General features: G+C 38.5%; 1 long non-coding RNA gene across 2 annotated transcripts in view; it reads left to right on the top strand.

Moving 5' to 3' along the window:
• The window catches only part of LOC146437378 (uncharacterized), a 291738-nt gene that overhangs the window by 212960 nt on the left and 61950 nt on the right, over positions 1-16828 (top strand). For both annotated transcript variants that reach the window (XR_014852200.1, XR_014852199.1), the window contains exon 4: positions 6307-6354. This is a non-coding gene — a long non-coding RNA (uncharacterized LOC146437378). The remainder of the gene's footprint in view (positions 1-6306; positions 6355-16828) is intronic.

A 16828-nucleotide genomic window follows, 5' to 3' on the forward strand; every position in this document is an offset into this window, starting at 1 on the left:
CTCCCAGATCCCACATCTCCACTTCAGTTCTCCTGCAGCTGGAATATTTGCTGCACATCTCCTAGACATCAGGGGAAAAGCCTCAGCCCATAATCAGTTGTCAGTGAGCCAGGAAAGTGAAGGGTGAGCCTGATTCAGACAGTTGTTTTATAGTGCTCAGAAACTTTTGGAGAAGGCTTTGTGATGTGGTCAGATGCTGACATTCCTCTTCCCAACTTTAGTCTTTCTGAGCAGCACTGAGCAAGTGCTCGTGGAGAAATGACATCTTGAAATTTTATCTCTGGCTTGGCTTTTTAAAAGCCATTCTCCTTTTGTGTCCTTTTGACTTGATTCATCCACTACTGTTATTTCTGAAGCTGCATATTTTGATATCTAAACAGAAAATGCTTTTTCAATATCGCATTGTCCATTAATGAGCCAATTAAACAGCTTTCCTCTCCTTAATAAAATACAGGAGCATTGAGCTATCTGCCTCTGCCTTTGTTGGGAACCTACCCCAATATGTTCGTAATGTTTTATTTCTAACTAGTTTACAGCTGAAAGTACAATAAGCCATTGTCACATTTTGCTCTATTAGCACACTAACCTGGCAGTTCCCCAGCAGGATTCACACCATGTCCTTGTGGTTGGTTAGTAGATCTGTGCAGCAGCAAGATCATCTGCTTTTCTCCAAGCTGCCACAGCACATATGTACTATGGAGCCAACTAACTTGCAGTTTGTGCCTCATCCCTCTGAATTTTTATAAAACTTTGGAGTTTCCCTCTAGACTTCCCTGGGTTGAGCATTGTGCTCTGTGGTCTGTCTGATAAACAAGACTCCACAAGTATCCTCAGGAGAGTGAAATGGCTCTCAGAGGAGGGATCCCACTGCAGATGGTTGATTCTGCTGCTGGGCCAACAGCACAAAAACTCAGGATATTTGTTCAACTCTCTTAACAAGGGTCTTGACCTCACCAACTCCTTATTGCTCTTGGGAGATATCATCTCTTTCTAGCTCAGTTAATTGAAGACAAAGAGGAATTAGGATGAAAACTTGTGGTGGCCAAGGGGTGTTGAGTGTCTGGTGATCCTGTCATGAAAAGAGAGTCCCAAAATAAGTATTCTTTCTTACTTCTCTGTCATAATGATGATAATAGAGCTGCTCTTCTATGATTTTAGGTCTCTTAGCTAAGAAATCTATCTGTGAAATAGTCTGTCCTTTACCAGACAGAAATCGCTTTTGATCAATTTATATTTTTATCAAAGATAGTTATTCTGGGGCAGACTGTCTATCTTTTAATTAGCTGAAAAAACATCAAAGGTTTTGGATTCCATCCAGCACAGAAAAAGGACATTCTGAAATCTCAGAGATTTTTAGCAAGAAAACTGCCTCAGTCCGAAGGGAAATTCATGGCCAAATGAATGTGCTGAGTGGGGAGCAGCATGAGCTCCCCAGGAGGCCTGGAGAGGAGAGGAAGACTTCTGAGGAGGAAGGATGATGTGAGTTAGAGCACATATCCTCCCCACAGCAGAAGTCTCGCCCGAGGAGCTGAACTTCAAAGACTTTCCTGCAGATAACCTTCTACTGCAGGCAGTGGCTGTGGAAAAATCCTGGGAAGAAGTTGGAAGAAAATAATCTTTTTCAGGGTAGGAGAGTCAATGGCAGCTCTGACTCAACTGAGTCTGTATTTTTATTTGTTTGTCAAAAATAGGCTCACATAATGATGAAATTGATTTTGTCACTTTTTTTTTTTTTTTCCCCTCCTCTCCTGGCACTTCGGGCAATAGGTCTCCAGACTGCAACAAAATCCCATATATTTTTCCAGGAATTAGTAACTAGAGCTGCCTAAATAATAGTGAGGATGGATGCTGGCTTGGAACATCTTAATTATTCTGAGAAAAATGTCATGGTCGTAATTTAAATTATGTGCAAATAAAAAAAAATCCTGGTAAAGGCCCAGGGAGTATTTAATTTGTAGCTCAGTTTAATAATGGACAGAGTGATTTAGATAAAAGTTTGAAAGTTGAGCAGGCACAGGTAATGGAATCAGTAAGGTGGGAGAAGGAAACAAGGAGCTTGTGGGAAATGTATACAATTTTCATTTCATTTGTTTTAGGTAGTAATTGGCCTAGAAATGTGATACATATTGATTTAGCACTAATGATGATCAGAGACTGATGGAAGCAACAAAATGCAAACACAAATCCCAGCAAGCATTTATGAAGTTACTTAGGAATGAAAGTACATGTGTAAGAATTAGTGAATGGGATCAGTATTTCTAAAATTCATCAGTACAGATAGAATTGATGAGATCAGATAAAAGCTTGAGGACTTGCCTGTTTAGACAATATTTACAACTCGATAAGGCTGGGGCTTTTTTTTTTTTTTTTCCCTTTAACAATTTTCTCACACAACGGGAACCATGGAGAAGTCATAAGAGAAAAAGGCTTGTTTTGTTAGGGAATAAAAAGATCCCCATATGTTTCTCTGGTTTAATCCCTCACCTACAGTCTAATTTGATGTCCCTATCCTGGCTGATTGAAGAGATATCCAGTCTGATCTGCCCTGATTCATGCTTAGAAACACTTTGTGGAATATGGGGCTTCAAAATCTGATCCAAAATTCGCCAGAATAAACAGGAGCTAATGAGGTGTTTCAGTACATACCCACCTTCTGCACTCACAGGCACTGTGGAATAAAGCACAGCATTACTGAGTGTTTTTGCTCTTTTGCATCTATTACTCTAAACAGTCATGAAGGGATATCAATACCATTATCCTAAGGAGAAGAATTCTGAAGCCTTTTATTTGTGCATGGAAGATCTGGCATTTAATGGCTTGGAACGCTCCTACGTGAAGCAGAACATATTTTATCTCACACCAGCACACCCCCAAGCACTGCAGGCTTGTGGGAAGTGCTGATGCACAGGAGCTTGCAGGGACCTTACTTACAGTGGCTATTGTGCTGCTTCCAGTTGCTTATTAAAAGTTTAAGACAAACAGTTTTGGTTTAGCTTCTGTGGATTCAAATAAATGTAATCGGCTATGGCACTACACAAAGCAGACTGTCATGTTAGGAGTTTAAAAGGGACTCACTTTCTCTGCTCCTTTATTTCACCCTGTTAAATGCATATATTTCGTTTTAAAGGCATCTTTGATCACTTGTGTTTTGTTATATTGTACAGGAGTATGCAATATCATGTTAGAATTGCCTTTCTATGCAAACTGCAACCACAGTCAAATATGTGCATGGAATACTTGTTGCAGGGTAAATGTTGTTGCTATGCCTCAATCCACTGTTAGGTATGTTTTTTATTTGTCTTTCATTATACCTTCTTTCTGTCCTCATGAAGAATTGACAGTTTGCTTTGAGAAGCTAAAATGAAGATGGAAGTTTAATTCAAGTGGGTTTGTTTTCTATTAGCTTTTAGCCAAGAGGAAAGGAAGAAGGTATAAAGTAGCCCGTGATATTTGGAAACTCATGTTTCACTGAGTGCATATGAAGAAAATCTGTCAGGAGAAAGTAAGAATAAAATTTTTTTTACTATCTCTCTGTTGTATCAGGAGTTACAAGAACCTGTATTTTATCTGGGCTTTTAAAAAGCTTTTCTGGTACATTTTTTTTTGCCACAAGCTTGCTTGGTTTCTGTTCTTGTCTCACCATTCTCTTCAAGTACCACTTAAGTACAGCCCCAGGCCTGGAGCTTTATAAAGACATGACTCACATGTTCTTTGAGATTGGCCTTTGCTATTTAGGAGCACCGGGGTGGTGGTGCTAAGGAAACAGTGAGATTTGCTCAGTTCATATCCACCAGTCTCTGAGGGAAGCTTCTCTTAAGCCAAGCAATCCAAAACAGTTTTTGAAATGAATTTGTCATTTATTAGTTAAATAAAATTTCCTGTGCAGAGCTATGACTTAACTGTGTGAAAGCAAATGCAAGGCTGCTGGTGGGTAGTTTTGTGGAGCTGAGGATGGCAGGAATGTGCACTAAAAGCTGGCTCTGGGCACTCAGTTCCCAGCCAGCAGAGCAGGAGAGGTTTCCCTCATTCAAATCATCTCAGCTGAAGGTGCACATTGGAAAAGGGTGAGCAGCTCAGGCTGTAGGATTGCCTGTTTCCCTGTGCTGACTGTGAAGTCTAAATTGGCAGATCAGATGTAGATAGTTGCACTATAGATGTCCAAAGCTATTCCTGCCCATGTCTGCTGGAATAACAGGAGAAGCAGATCAGGCTTGCCCAGATAGCATTTTAATTCTGTACTTATGGAAATGTTTTAGCCAGTAATTAGAGCTGACCTGGTTCACCTGGGAATGCTCTGAACAAAAAAGCTCTTCGTGTACATTATTGTGCTCAATTAGCCAAGCAAAGCCCTGCTGAGAATCAGGCTATTGTTTAATTTTTTTTAGTGCCAATAAGTCCAGAAAGGGAGAGTTGACAGCTGCAGAACAGCAGTGGGATTGTAGCCCTGAGCTCTTATTTGAGAGACACTTGTGTAGGAAAACATACTCAGAACTCTGGTAGGAGAGGAGCTAAGGAATTTACATTGGAGTTGGTTAAAGATGAGGGAAGCCCAAAGATCATTCCTAATTTCCAATATAATTCTAGCTTCTGTTTTTCTTCTGTCTCCCCTGGTCTAACTGTAAAACACCACCTTGTAGAACTTAGTCTTGCATTTTCTAGCTAATGATGTTCTCATTTTGCAGGAGGACACACAGCCAAGACTGGATCAGGACTACTGTATCCAAGTTAAAATACCTCTTCCTGGTGGTGACATATTTTGTTGAAAGTAAAACTTTGGAACTGAGGCCTTTATTGATATAACAGTGACTCTGTCCATATTCCAAGGAAAAAAAAAAAAAAAGAAAACCAACCACGAAAATACCATTAAAGGAAGGCACAGGTGCCTTCCAGAGCTCAAAATCATAGAATTACAGAATGGTTTGGGTCAGAAGGGACCTTAAAGTTCATCCAGTTCCAAACTCCCTGCAATGGGCAGGGCACCTTCCACTGGACAAGGTTACTCAGAGATGGTACAAATCAGCTTGTTAAACTCCACTTCAAATGAGATTTTTGAATCAATTACAGCAATCAGCAGCATAGGGCATGCAGCTTTTACAAGCAGTAAAATAATTCAAATCTGAAAGCTGGACACAGCAAATGACAGCATGTTTTCTATCTTGATATCAAGAGATTAACAATCTGTGGCTGTAGTGTAAAGTGGATAATGCTGGTTGATTTAAGAGCTCACATTGTGAAAAATGTGATTCACAGCTGGTCAGGACTGAGGGCAGTCAGGGAGTAGATCTTATGGCCAGCTGTGGATCCCTGAGGGCACACATGAAACAGTGTGAGTCATGTAAAAATTATGGACTGACAGCGGAAAGAGAACATCTGATCTCATAAAATTCCTTCCTAAGTCTGAGTACAGTCTTTTTCCTCTTTGTTCTCATTTAATGATGAAGTCTATGCTTTGGAATGCTATTTTCCCCCGTTTCTGATGAATTGTCACTCAGACAAATGCTATGATTAGAACACTAAAGGTGTGTATTGCAGTATCAAAAGGTAGCTGATACCATATAGACAATCAACTGCAGTTTGCTGAAGTAGAGTTCAAGGATTCAGCACCAGAGAGGAGGTGAGATGACCTTCTCTGAGTACCCACAGAGTGGTTGGGAGTGGTGATTGTCAGCAAAACGATCAGACAGCTGATGGAAATGCCAAAATAGAAAGCAAGCACTCCTGCCTTGTGGTTTTGGTTGGATTTTTTTTGTTTTTGTTTTTTTAATTGACTGTATTTTACCTCTGGCCTATATGTGTGCATTTTTGCTGTGTTTTTATAGAGATAAAATACCTCTGATAGTACTCAGAAGTAAAAATTTTTACTTTGCACACTATCTTCTGCATGTTTAAATGTGCACATGATGTAATTTACAAACTAATCAAGAAAGTAAATCCTAGGGAAGTGCTCAAGTCAGATGTCATTAGACTATTTAATGGGATTTCTACTTATGACATTATAATATTGAACTTAATACAGCTGAAGAGAACAATATTTGTTTTTGTAAAGAGTAAAACATTGCAAACAGTCACGGAAACATAAGGAAGACTTTTCACTTTTGTGTATGCACTTGTGTGTGTATAGATGTCATGTACATTGAGTTGCTCTGGAAATATTGCCTCAGAATTAAAAGGTCAAGGTCAGGTCTTCTGATGCCAATACCTCTCAGATAACACCAATAACAGATTGTTATACTGAAAATCTAGAAGTGGATTAGAGTCTAATGATTTTTTTTCGGTCTGAGTTTATTCCCTCTCTTTTATTTTCAGAGCATCAAAAGAGCAATTGTAGCAGAAATCCAGGGGAGAAGAGGACTGGTAAGGCGATGGTGGTTTATTCTTTGTGTTTCACACATATATATGTCAGTGCTGTGTACAGTTACATAAAAACCCTACTTTTACAAGCGGTGTTAGAAATTGATTTCTGAATTCATGACAGTAAAAAACCAGCTGAGACAATCTGACTAGTGTAAATGAGAATACAGTGTGACACAGCTGAGTGTTGGTTCATTCTGCTTTTTGCTGTCATGCTGAATCTAGTTTTGAAAAAAACAGAATCCCTTAATAAAGGGTGTTCTTTCTACTTCATCTTGTAATGTAGTTTACATACTGGAAATGCAACCAATTTGCCACTAAACTATTCTTCCACTGTTCAGTCTAGAATAAAAATGATTGCTGCAATAAACAGAGCCAAAGTGGTTGTTAAGTTCTCCCTCTCCAGGCCTGTTGAAATATTGTTTCCACATTTGAAACAAAGGCATGTTTGTGTTCTACAGTACTGTTAGATTCATTTCATGAATAGATAGATTTCAAGGTTATTTACATGTGTCATAAGGGTCATCAATGCTAGAACCATTTTAGTCTGGATAGATGAGGATAATATGTTTTGAAAAAGAGTACTAAAAGAATGTCTAGCTATTTCTTTCCAATCCATTTGGAAAAGGTGAAAACTGTTTCTAAGTTGTCATGCTGATGAAAGCTTCAAAAACCAAAATGCATTTGTATATTTTGAAGATATACTTACTTGAAGGGGAGTTTTAAGCCATCTTTATTTTATTGTACAGTTATACAAGAACCAATTTAATTTGAGTTGGGAGGTCTTGTTTTGCAACAGCTTTCAGGTATTTCTGTGTATAAGAATGGACTTGTTTATGTAAATTATAAGGTATTTCAACAAACTTAATTTGAACACCATCTTGTTCTTTAAATGGTTACATCATCAGAGCTCTCTTTGGAAGAGAATCTTAATTTGGCTGATTTGGGGCTCCTTAAACCCTATATGGGATGTAATTTTGAACTGTGTTCTATTCAGAGACCAAAATAATGAGATTCTAGCATGTTTTTGGTATGTGTCAAAGATAAATCTGGACATCTTATAAGCTCTTATGCAGAGGCTGAACACCTCGTGGACAAGCAAGCACAGTCCAAGAAATCCTTGGAGGCAAAGCCCTGGGTCTTGCACCGAGTCAGGGTTTTCCATTCCCTTGGAAATCATGGCTGTGTTCTGTACCAGCTCTGCTCAACTGACTGCAGCAGGAGCCTCTTGGTGCTGCAGAAAGGATCTGTGCCTGATGATTCATTTCTAAAGTCCCGTTAAACAAATCAATGAAATGTAAAATTCCTGAGACCTGTCCGGTCCCGTGGAGAGAAAGGAAATGATGTGTCTGCCCTGACTGCATGACTGTATTATCTTCTGATAATTGGCTTTTGGGCTCAGTAATAAAATAAAATTTTTTTCTGCTCTGTGCACAGTCTGACTTTCTATAAGGAAGTGACAGCAGTGCAGAACATAAAATGCAGTGGAAAAGAGAGCTGTGAAAGGCAGGGCATTAACAACTGTGGTGTGCTAGCTAAAGGAATATGAGAAACAAAGTCAAAGCAAGGAGCTGCAATGCTTGGGTCCTGATGTTTGTCATCTCTCTCACATGGGGAGCTTCACTTGGTTTCAGAGCTGGTTACAACTCCAGGTTTGAGAGTTCTCAGAGAAATGTTTGGTGCCATCTTCATATCGCTGCACACTCTGAGATTTCTGCAGATGAGTTCTTCAGGACTAATTTAATGAAAAGGAAAGTGGTTTCTTATTTCTGTAAGTGCATAATGGTATTTCAATGGCTAAGCAAGAAGTGGCTGCTGATACTGATCCTGTTAAAAGTTACATTTTGCATATTAACCCATCTGAAGGAGATACAGGCAGAGAAAGATCCCTTCTCTTGCATTTTAGTAGTATGTAGAACACTCTTTTTTGTGATGAAGTTCTTTGCATTTTTTTTTTTAGACCAATGAAATCATCTAAGATTTTCTTGAATTACATTTGGCTCTAAGGGGAAAATGAAGGAAATAAGTAACAGTACTTAGTTCTTTATATACTGGTGTTTGAAAGTAAAATGCTCACATACAACTCTGAAAATCCAATCATCTGCAGTAACTGATTTTTTTATTTTTTCTCTTTAGAAATGGATGAATTATTACCACAGATTTTTCCTACGTTAGCTCCTTATGCCATTCCCTATAAAAAATGGTGTGCTCTGTTATGTGTTTACTATGCTTTTGTGATGGATTTTTTCAGATCTATTAAATGCCTTTACATCACATAGATGTCATAAATATTGTGCTTTGTAATCTATTCTACCAGGAAATAACAGATTATTTCTCAGTTGAAGAATCAGCTGTGCTCTGTATTAATACAAGACCTTTCTTAGATTCAAAAGATAACAAACACGAGCTGGAAACAGTTTCTGGCTAGTTGACAAGAGCTTAATAATTTTTCTCTCTCTCAGCCCCTCTCCATTGCAGTTCAGATGTAAAATGCAGTGCAATATGGTGATTCTGTCAGTATAACATTATAAACAAAGGTATATACGCAGAAACCTGACTTTCAAGTAGTGCAGTCACCACCTAATGTATATTTTATTTCATTCTTGAGTTTTTCTGAAAATGGTTTGGGTGTCTTACTGAAACCTGCAACTTTTAATGTTAGTGGCCCTCCATCCTGGTGTGTTACTTGTCAGGGAGATGCTTAGTATAAGATTTTGGACCTTTTTGTAATGCTTCAGTACTCTCCTTAGCAAGAAGATTTATATTAGCACAAAGGAGTGAAACCCAGGTATTTCGGTGTTTTGAGAACATACTTTAAAGATATCATGGTATTAATCTCCTAGTTCATGAGTCTCTGAAGGAGTATTTCCAAAGCATGCAGATAGATTTTGATTTGTTTTTTTCCTAGTATAAGAACATTATTTGACTAAAACTACTCTGGAAACAATATAGAATGGATCTGGTGTGTGTGCTTTTATGTTACAATGCTTTTAGAAAGGTAAAGAGAACCTGAAATTAAGGGACTTATTTTTCAACTGTCATGTCATTATTAAAATCACCTGTTTGGTAGATTAGTCAGGGCTTATTCTGTGTTTGTCTCAGTCTTGTGTGATTATAATAAAAGGACATAATGCATCTGAAGTGAAGTCACTGGCAACCCCTTCCACCTCTCATGCAGGTGAAGCCCTAAATCAGCATGGTTTGATTTTTAAAGTATAAATAATTTCAGAGTATGTCTTTGGTCATTGCATCCTACAGTTGCATAAAAATGAATTTACTTCAGTGCCACTTGCTAAAATCAAAATACTGTTTATTATCTCTAAAGTTAAGTAACAGTGCTTACTGTTTTCGCTTGAACAGGCAGGTGAGGAATGTTTTAACTTAATCAAATAATGTCCTATACTGAAGTCTTGTTATTTTATCATACAGGCTTTGTATCCTTTCTGTCCTTGTCTTACATGTTGATAGGTGACCTTGTTTTCCTGAAAGAAATAAACTGATTTCTTCAGAGTAAAAGAAGTTTACTTAGCCTCAAGTATAATGTTCAAATCTGTCAGGAAGGCTCAGGTGAATACACACACAAAAGAGATGTGTTTCCAGGACACAAGTATTTGCTGCTTACCACTCAAGTGTATCAGAAATTAGAAGAAAAATACAGAACTGAGGAACTGTCAGGTTTGTCATGGTTCTGTGATACTTCTCTTTGCACTTTGTTTTCTGTGGTCAACAGAGTTCATGAGAATCTTGGCTTTCATTTTCAGTGAAATTGTTTCTGACCATTGTTTTGAGAAAGCCTTGAAAATCTGAAGCAAGGACACCTAGTAGCATCAGAAAAACGGGAGGCAGGGAAGAAACTTTACAGCTTTTTTTCAAACAAAGTTTCATGGCTTTTGAGGCAGTATTATGATTCTTGCAGGGCACTGAATCAGACTTTTAAAAAAAATCTTTGTGTTTGATAATGCTAAAAATAATATGTTGGGACACGTTTAAGCATATCCTTGGAATAAATCATGAGGGGATTTGAAGCTGCACCAACCTGTGTGCAACTCTATTCTGGCTTTCCTGGTCTCCTCTGAGAACATCACCTCATAAAAAGCAATGGTAATTTTGTAGACCATGCAAAAATACAGCCATGATTTTAACACTAATTGAGTGTGTATGCAGAATTCTTCTACTGTTCAATATTAGTGCAGCTATCATATAGATCCAGGAGATATCAGTGTTAATCTTCTCCTATGTAAAAAGTGTAACCTTGATAAAATGACCTGCATGTGGAGATTGAAGTGCCCTGAAGTAATCAAGTTTCAGCAGCCAAACTTTGCCCTTGGGTTGATTGTGTTGTTTTATAGTTGACAGTGCTAGAAGGAGCTGCTGGGATCCTTGTGATGTGTTTGCTTTGGCAATTGTTACGGGGAGTTCTTTCCCTTATTGAGGTGATCATGATTTATCTCACTAGAAACCAGCAGACTTGTACAGGCTGCAATATAAATGAATGGAAAACCCAATTTGTTGTTTGTCTTGGTAATTCATTACTATTTAGCTTTGTGTGGACTTTTAGTAAATTCACATTGGAACTATCATTAGTAAACCACTTATTCCCAGCTGTGTGTTTGCCAAGCAGTTACTGCAAGGTAAACACACAGCACCAAGGGATTGGAATAGCTGGAGATGCCCTTTCAGCTGAGGGATGTGTGAGCCGTAATCACACGATTTTCTGCAGATTTCAAGCATTCCATTCACAGGTGTTAAGAGTTATTTGGTGTTAAATGATAGTATTTTAAAGCATGAGATTGTGGGGGAAGAAAACAGAGAGGGAAAGGAACTGTGTGGTCTTTCAGTTTTATAGTTATTGTGCTTGGATTTCCTGTGCAGCACCTCTGGAACTGGGATCGAGTGAATCTCAGCTATACTTCTAAACAATGCTTTGGTAACACAGGGAATAGGCTTGAAATTTTCAAGATCAGCATGGAATTATTGAGAGGTTATTATAATGCCTGACTAGTGAAAGGTTTATCCCAAGGAATAAAATAAAATCTTCTCCAGTGTTTCTGAGCTCAGCAAAATCACATTGAAACAGCTTAGAAAAAGGGTTTTTTTTAATGACTGAGGAAAGTTATTCATTGTGGATAAGAGCTGGGAAGCTGCACATTGTAATTCTAAAAGAAGTTAGATTTGTAGCAGGATAGACATACCCGAGTTTGATTCTGGCTATGTTTTTTCCAAGTAGACTCTATGGCTTTTGCTAAATATTAAGTCTTCTACTGGCAGGAGGTGTCAGAACAGAATGAAATAATGTTTGTGTTGGTTCAATGCACTCCAGTAATTTCAGATAAATTGATTTAGAGAAAATAAGCTGAATTCTCTTAAAAAACTTCAGTGTCTCTTGTAAACCTATAAAGTTTCTCAGCCACTATATCCCTTATGCCTTCCTTTCCTTTTCCACCCAATTCCTTTCTCTTATGATTTCTTTATGAATAGATGGCATGTATTCTTCCCTAAGATCTGTATGTATTTGCAAGGGGTTTTTTGTGCTACCTGCTAATTAAGTGGAAGGTCCTTGACATAAAACTCTTTAAATACAAAAAATTTCAGCTCTCTGTTTTGTCCCATTGTTTTGGATGCCTTGCTCATAATCAGTATTCTGATTTCTTCACAGATTATTTTACTATAATGCAGGGAGATTACCAGTACAAATGCATTTAATAGGATTTTGTTTGTTTCCCAGAATGAATCTTCCAAAGGCCTGAGGCTCTTTAGCATAATGCATTGAGTACTGTTCACTGTATTAAACATCAGTAAAACACACAGAGTGCCACTGGGCAGGGTATTAATGAGATACCTTGTTTTCCTTTCCCTGTCTTGGATCATCTAATCCATTATATGGATGTGTTTCATCACATTTCCTTAGAAGTTTAGAAGTTCCCTGTAAGTAAGAGTTTGCATCAAGTAGTCAGTCAGGGTGTTCCAGAAAGAACTCAGGGCTATTGAGAAGACACAGAGCTGTGTCCAAAAAAGTCAGGGCTCTGTCAATTGTGATTCCTCTGAGCTTCCTACAGCTTTTCAAGGGGAAAAGAGTCACTTTTTGCACATGGAAATTTTGCAGATATTTCCAGGGAGAAAATTTTGAGTGTGTGTACCGTTGGCATTGGGAAACAAGGAAAGACTTAAAGGGTGTTAGGAGGAAAAATAGAAGAATAGTGTACAGAGGAACTGTCAATCCAGTCCTGAGAAGAAATCAAAAACAGCCCATAGACAGGGACCTACCTGGCTCTGGAGAATGCAATAGTCTGCATTTATATACTGTTTGATTAGATACAGTAAAGGAAAGGAGTGAAAGGGTGGAATTGAGGTCTTCCTGAATTGCAGTGCTTCAGTTGCTGGCAGTAAACATGTTTATTAAATTTGCTGCCATTGGGAAAAACTAAAGGTGCTGACCATCTAAATACATTTGTGGATTATTGTCTTCCCAGCTTTATTCCTAAAAGCTGTTTTGCTCTCAGGAACCTCGGGCAGTCAAAACTCACTATTTACTTCTTCTCCAGCTCATAAGGTGGGCTTAAAACATAATGAGATTTAAAGAAAACCAAAGAATTTTTATTGCTTTTTATTTGCCTTCTAGTTTTTGAGCCTTTAGGTCTAACTGTATGTTGAGGAACATTCATTAAATAAAACCTGTGAAAACATCTTGGGCTTATGAATTCAGGAACCAGAGAAGCAGCTGCATGGCTTGGAATATGACTTTAACATAATGATTTCCTGAAGCTGATGGCTTGTATATACTTATGGGAGTCCCAATGACATTTAAAGAGTTGTGTTTCTCAGTTTTTATTTGTTGTATATGTGTCTACTGTTCATATGGAACCTTTAACACTTCCTTGAAATGGTACTGCTCTAAGAGGCCCCAGTGGTCATTCACAGCTAACTAGAAACATCAATTGTCCTAAAAAATAGGCTATTTTACTTCAAGGAATGAGGCATTTTTGAAATCTGCTCTTTATCTGAAACCCTAGTTGTGATGTGAAGTGCTGTGATGAGCTCTCATATTATCCTCTTCTTGCAAAGAGCCTGCACTATTAATTTAGTGAATGATTCTATTTATAGTTCTTATTACACTAAAATTAAGAAGCAAAGAGTTCCTTTCAAAGTTTAATGAAGTCTTTTGAATATAATTAGATGTGTTCCCTCAGATAAGGACAAGTTGACCAGTTGGTTCACTGCTTTAATCTTGTCCTATGTTACCCTTATTTTAACTCCAGTATGTGACACATCTTTGCTGAAAGGCTGGGTGATCATTCTAAAGAGTGCCACCACCTGCTTCCCACAGGGGAAAAGGTCAAGGAGGAATGAAGCACAAAAATATCCTTTTGCAGTAGCTCTGAAAAAATCTTCATTGCAAGTCTCTTCTTCAGTCTCTGCAACATCAATTTAGGCACCAGATGCATCACAACTCTATTGCAAGTCAGGAGGAGAAGCAAAGAGCTCTGTGTCACTTCCTGTGCTTTGATTCTGTTTGGAAAAATCTGGAATGTGGTTGGTGACATGGTGTGTTTGTGTGCACTGAGCAGCTAAATCGTTGGGTGGAAGAGACCCAGTGTTGTTGGAGCACTTTAGAAAATATTTATTTTCTAAATAAATTTAACACAAAGCTATCAAATATATCAGTGTATGAACATAACTTGGTTCTTGGTTGTTGTGCCTTAGTGTCCTTTACGTGCTTGGCAGTGCTTAGGCTGTGCTGTCACTCATTTTGGGATGAGCAAGGGGTGGAAGAGAGGTGGAGAGATGTTTGAAGCCATGGTGCTTGTCACAGGTTAAATCCTGTCAAGGTGTGCCCTGTCAGCATAGGGCTCATTTATTCTCTTGGCAATCTAACCTTCTGTAAGTGTTCTGCCTCTCTGGGGAGGGTGCTTCTGGGTTGCTAAATATTTATCAATGCTGACGTCTTTTTTTTGAAACTCTGTCCTTATCTTTATTGTATAAAGATAACATTAACTAGCCTGGGGGAGAGGGACATGAGGGAACTCATTGTCTTCTTTTTTTCTCCCAAGACTCAAGCAGAAATTATTTAAAATGTATTCCTAGCTCTTGCTGTTGCAGAGAGAACTTTTGGCCTCTTAAAAATGATATTTGGATGTGTAATTAAATTTGGTATAGCTACAGTGTTTTCCTGAAGTTTGCAAAATAGTTCTTCTGGAACCTTGATGCAGATTACATGATATAGCTATTAAACATGGCTTATCTTTTGAATGGAAAGTGAAGATTAATGACTCAAACTAAAATGATGCATTAGATGTAAGTGATGAGATGCAGTCTTGCAGTGATGTAGGAATTGGAACCAGAGAAGATGAAAATGTTAAAATGAGATTAATAGAGCCACATGCTGAAAAAGAAAAAAAGCTACCCCTTCTATTCAAGAGGAAGAAAGTAAATACTTGAAATAAATATGTGCCTTGTATGTGTTAAACACACACATAATAACTCTTGAGAACATTCTGACTCTCAATTGTAGGCTTACTCTGTAGTAAGCCTGCCTGCAGCTTTGACAAAACAAAGTCTTCCTGGGAAGAAACTCTGCACAGTCTGTTCTGTAGAGCATTCCAGAGAATTTTTAGAAGGGAGTGTATATAAAAATACATTTTATTGGCAAATTTTAACAGACCTTAATCAGTTGGCAGGTGTGATGTGTGGAAGGAATTTCTCCCCTGTCAGTTTGGTAATGACCTGCTGGCTTTATTTTGCTTTCCTATCCAGGACATGTTTCAGTCCACTTGCTGGCATCACCGGGGCATTTTGATAACACATTCCTGTCCTTATGGGTGATGAAGGTGGGATGATCCCACACTGAGGCTCAGAGAGCTGGAGTCACCTGGGGGCTGTGCTGGATGGAGGGACAAGAGCCCTGGGAGCTGCTCTTGGCATCAGGCAGAAGGTCAGGAGATGGGGCTCAGGTTCACTGGGTGTGAGCAGAACCATGTCCTGAGGCCCAAACAGCAGCTGAGAGGTGCTGGGAGAGCATTTTGCTGTTTACTCCACCATCTGAGCAGAGTTTGCTCTTCTGGAAGTGAATCTTTACAGATTTGTGTTTTTCTCCTCTCCGTGAGCAATATGTTGGTACAAATGCTTGTATAACTCACCTGCTCTGAAGATACTTTGTCTTACACATGAAGTATTTGGTTGTCTGGTTGTGTGCTCTGCTCAGATGACAGGATGGTATGCTTAATTTGGTTTTGTTTGTTTAAGGAAAATTTACAGGGAAATAAGCAGTTCTTTTATCTTTGTTTTCATGTATAACTGACTTTTCTGGCAGGCCTATTTTGAACGGAAAAGCTGGATTAATTTCTAAATTGGTTGAAAGTGACATAAATGAAATTTGTCTAATGAAATAAATTCATGCTGTAGATAAAAATTAAGAGGCTTTAATCCCTAGGTAAATCAGGTTGTAGACAGGCTTCTGTCTCACAGGAAGAAGTTACTGTAAGCTGTCATCACCTCTCTGCGGGTGCTTGCTAAAAGAGCTGTTCACAGGAATATTCTCTACAACTCCTTAAATGTGTAGGTTTAAGCTGCTGAAATCGGTGGGCTGATTGAGCTCATTAGTTTCTTGACTGCATTAGGTGAATCTGAGAGCACTTTCACCGGCAGAATCTGCCAGAAGGTTAGTTGAGTGTCCTGTCTGCTGGAAAATACTGCCAAATAGATGACTATTGCAAGTTCCCCTGAATTACCTAGATCTAGGAAGAAGCTATCTATCTGCAAACTTTCTTTTATTAGCACATCTCTTGGTTATTTTGATGTTTTATATATTTACAGTATTTTTTCTTCAAAATGGGAGTGTTTTCAATGAGTATTTCCCTCAGTTGTCTTGAACATGGTTACCTGTGCAGGGCCTAACTCATGAGGAGTGTATGGGATGTGTTATTAATGGTATGACCAAGGAAGCAGAAAAAAAATTCATCTGCAATGGTAGCAAATGTGGGAAGTGTTGAAATACTTTCAAGTTGTTGGCACATAGGTGAGTGGTGTGGGATAGCCCTGGGATGTTAGGATACTGCATGGTTTAGTAAATCAATTTTTTTTTTTTTCAACTGAGCACTGTGACCTCTTTAAGGGTAGTGAGAGATCAGAAATTTGGTTCCATTAAGATGTGGGAGTGAGTAAACACCTGCAGACAGTAACTACAGGCTGGTTTTGTTCCCCTCTGGAGGAGAAAGGGAAGTGGTGATGCCTGGGGAGGAGGGGAGCTGGAGGGAATGGAAGGGTGGCAGGAAGACAGATGAGACAAAAGGGGTTGCATTTCAAAAATGTTTGAAAAACTGTCCTGAGTGGTTAGACAAAGTTTAATGTTAGATTGCAATAGAGGAAAACCAGCACAGAATAGCTCAGTGATTGATGACTCACTCAAGATTCAGTTGCGCAGAAAAAAATCATCTTTAAATAAACTGTATAGCACTTGAGATCCTCTGATACTGAGCTGCTT

This window comes from Lichenostomus cassidix, chromosome 4A (assembly GCF_008360975.1).
Source record: "Lichenostomus cassidix isolate B80296 chromosome 4A, HeHo_3.0, whole genome shotgun sequence".
In the NCBI taxonomy this organism is placed as follows: Eukaryota; Metazoa; Chordata; class Aves; order Passeriformes; family Meliphagidae; genus Lichenostomus; species Lichenostomus cassidix.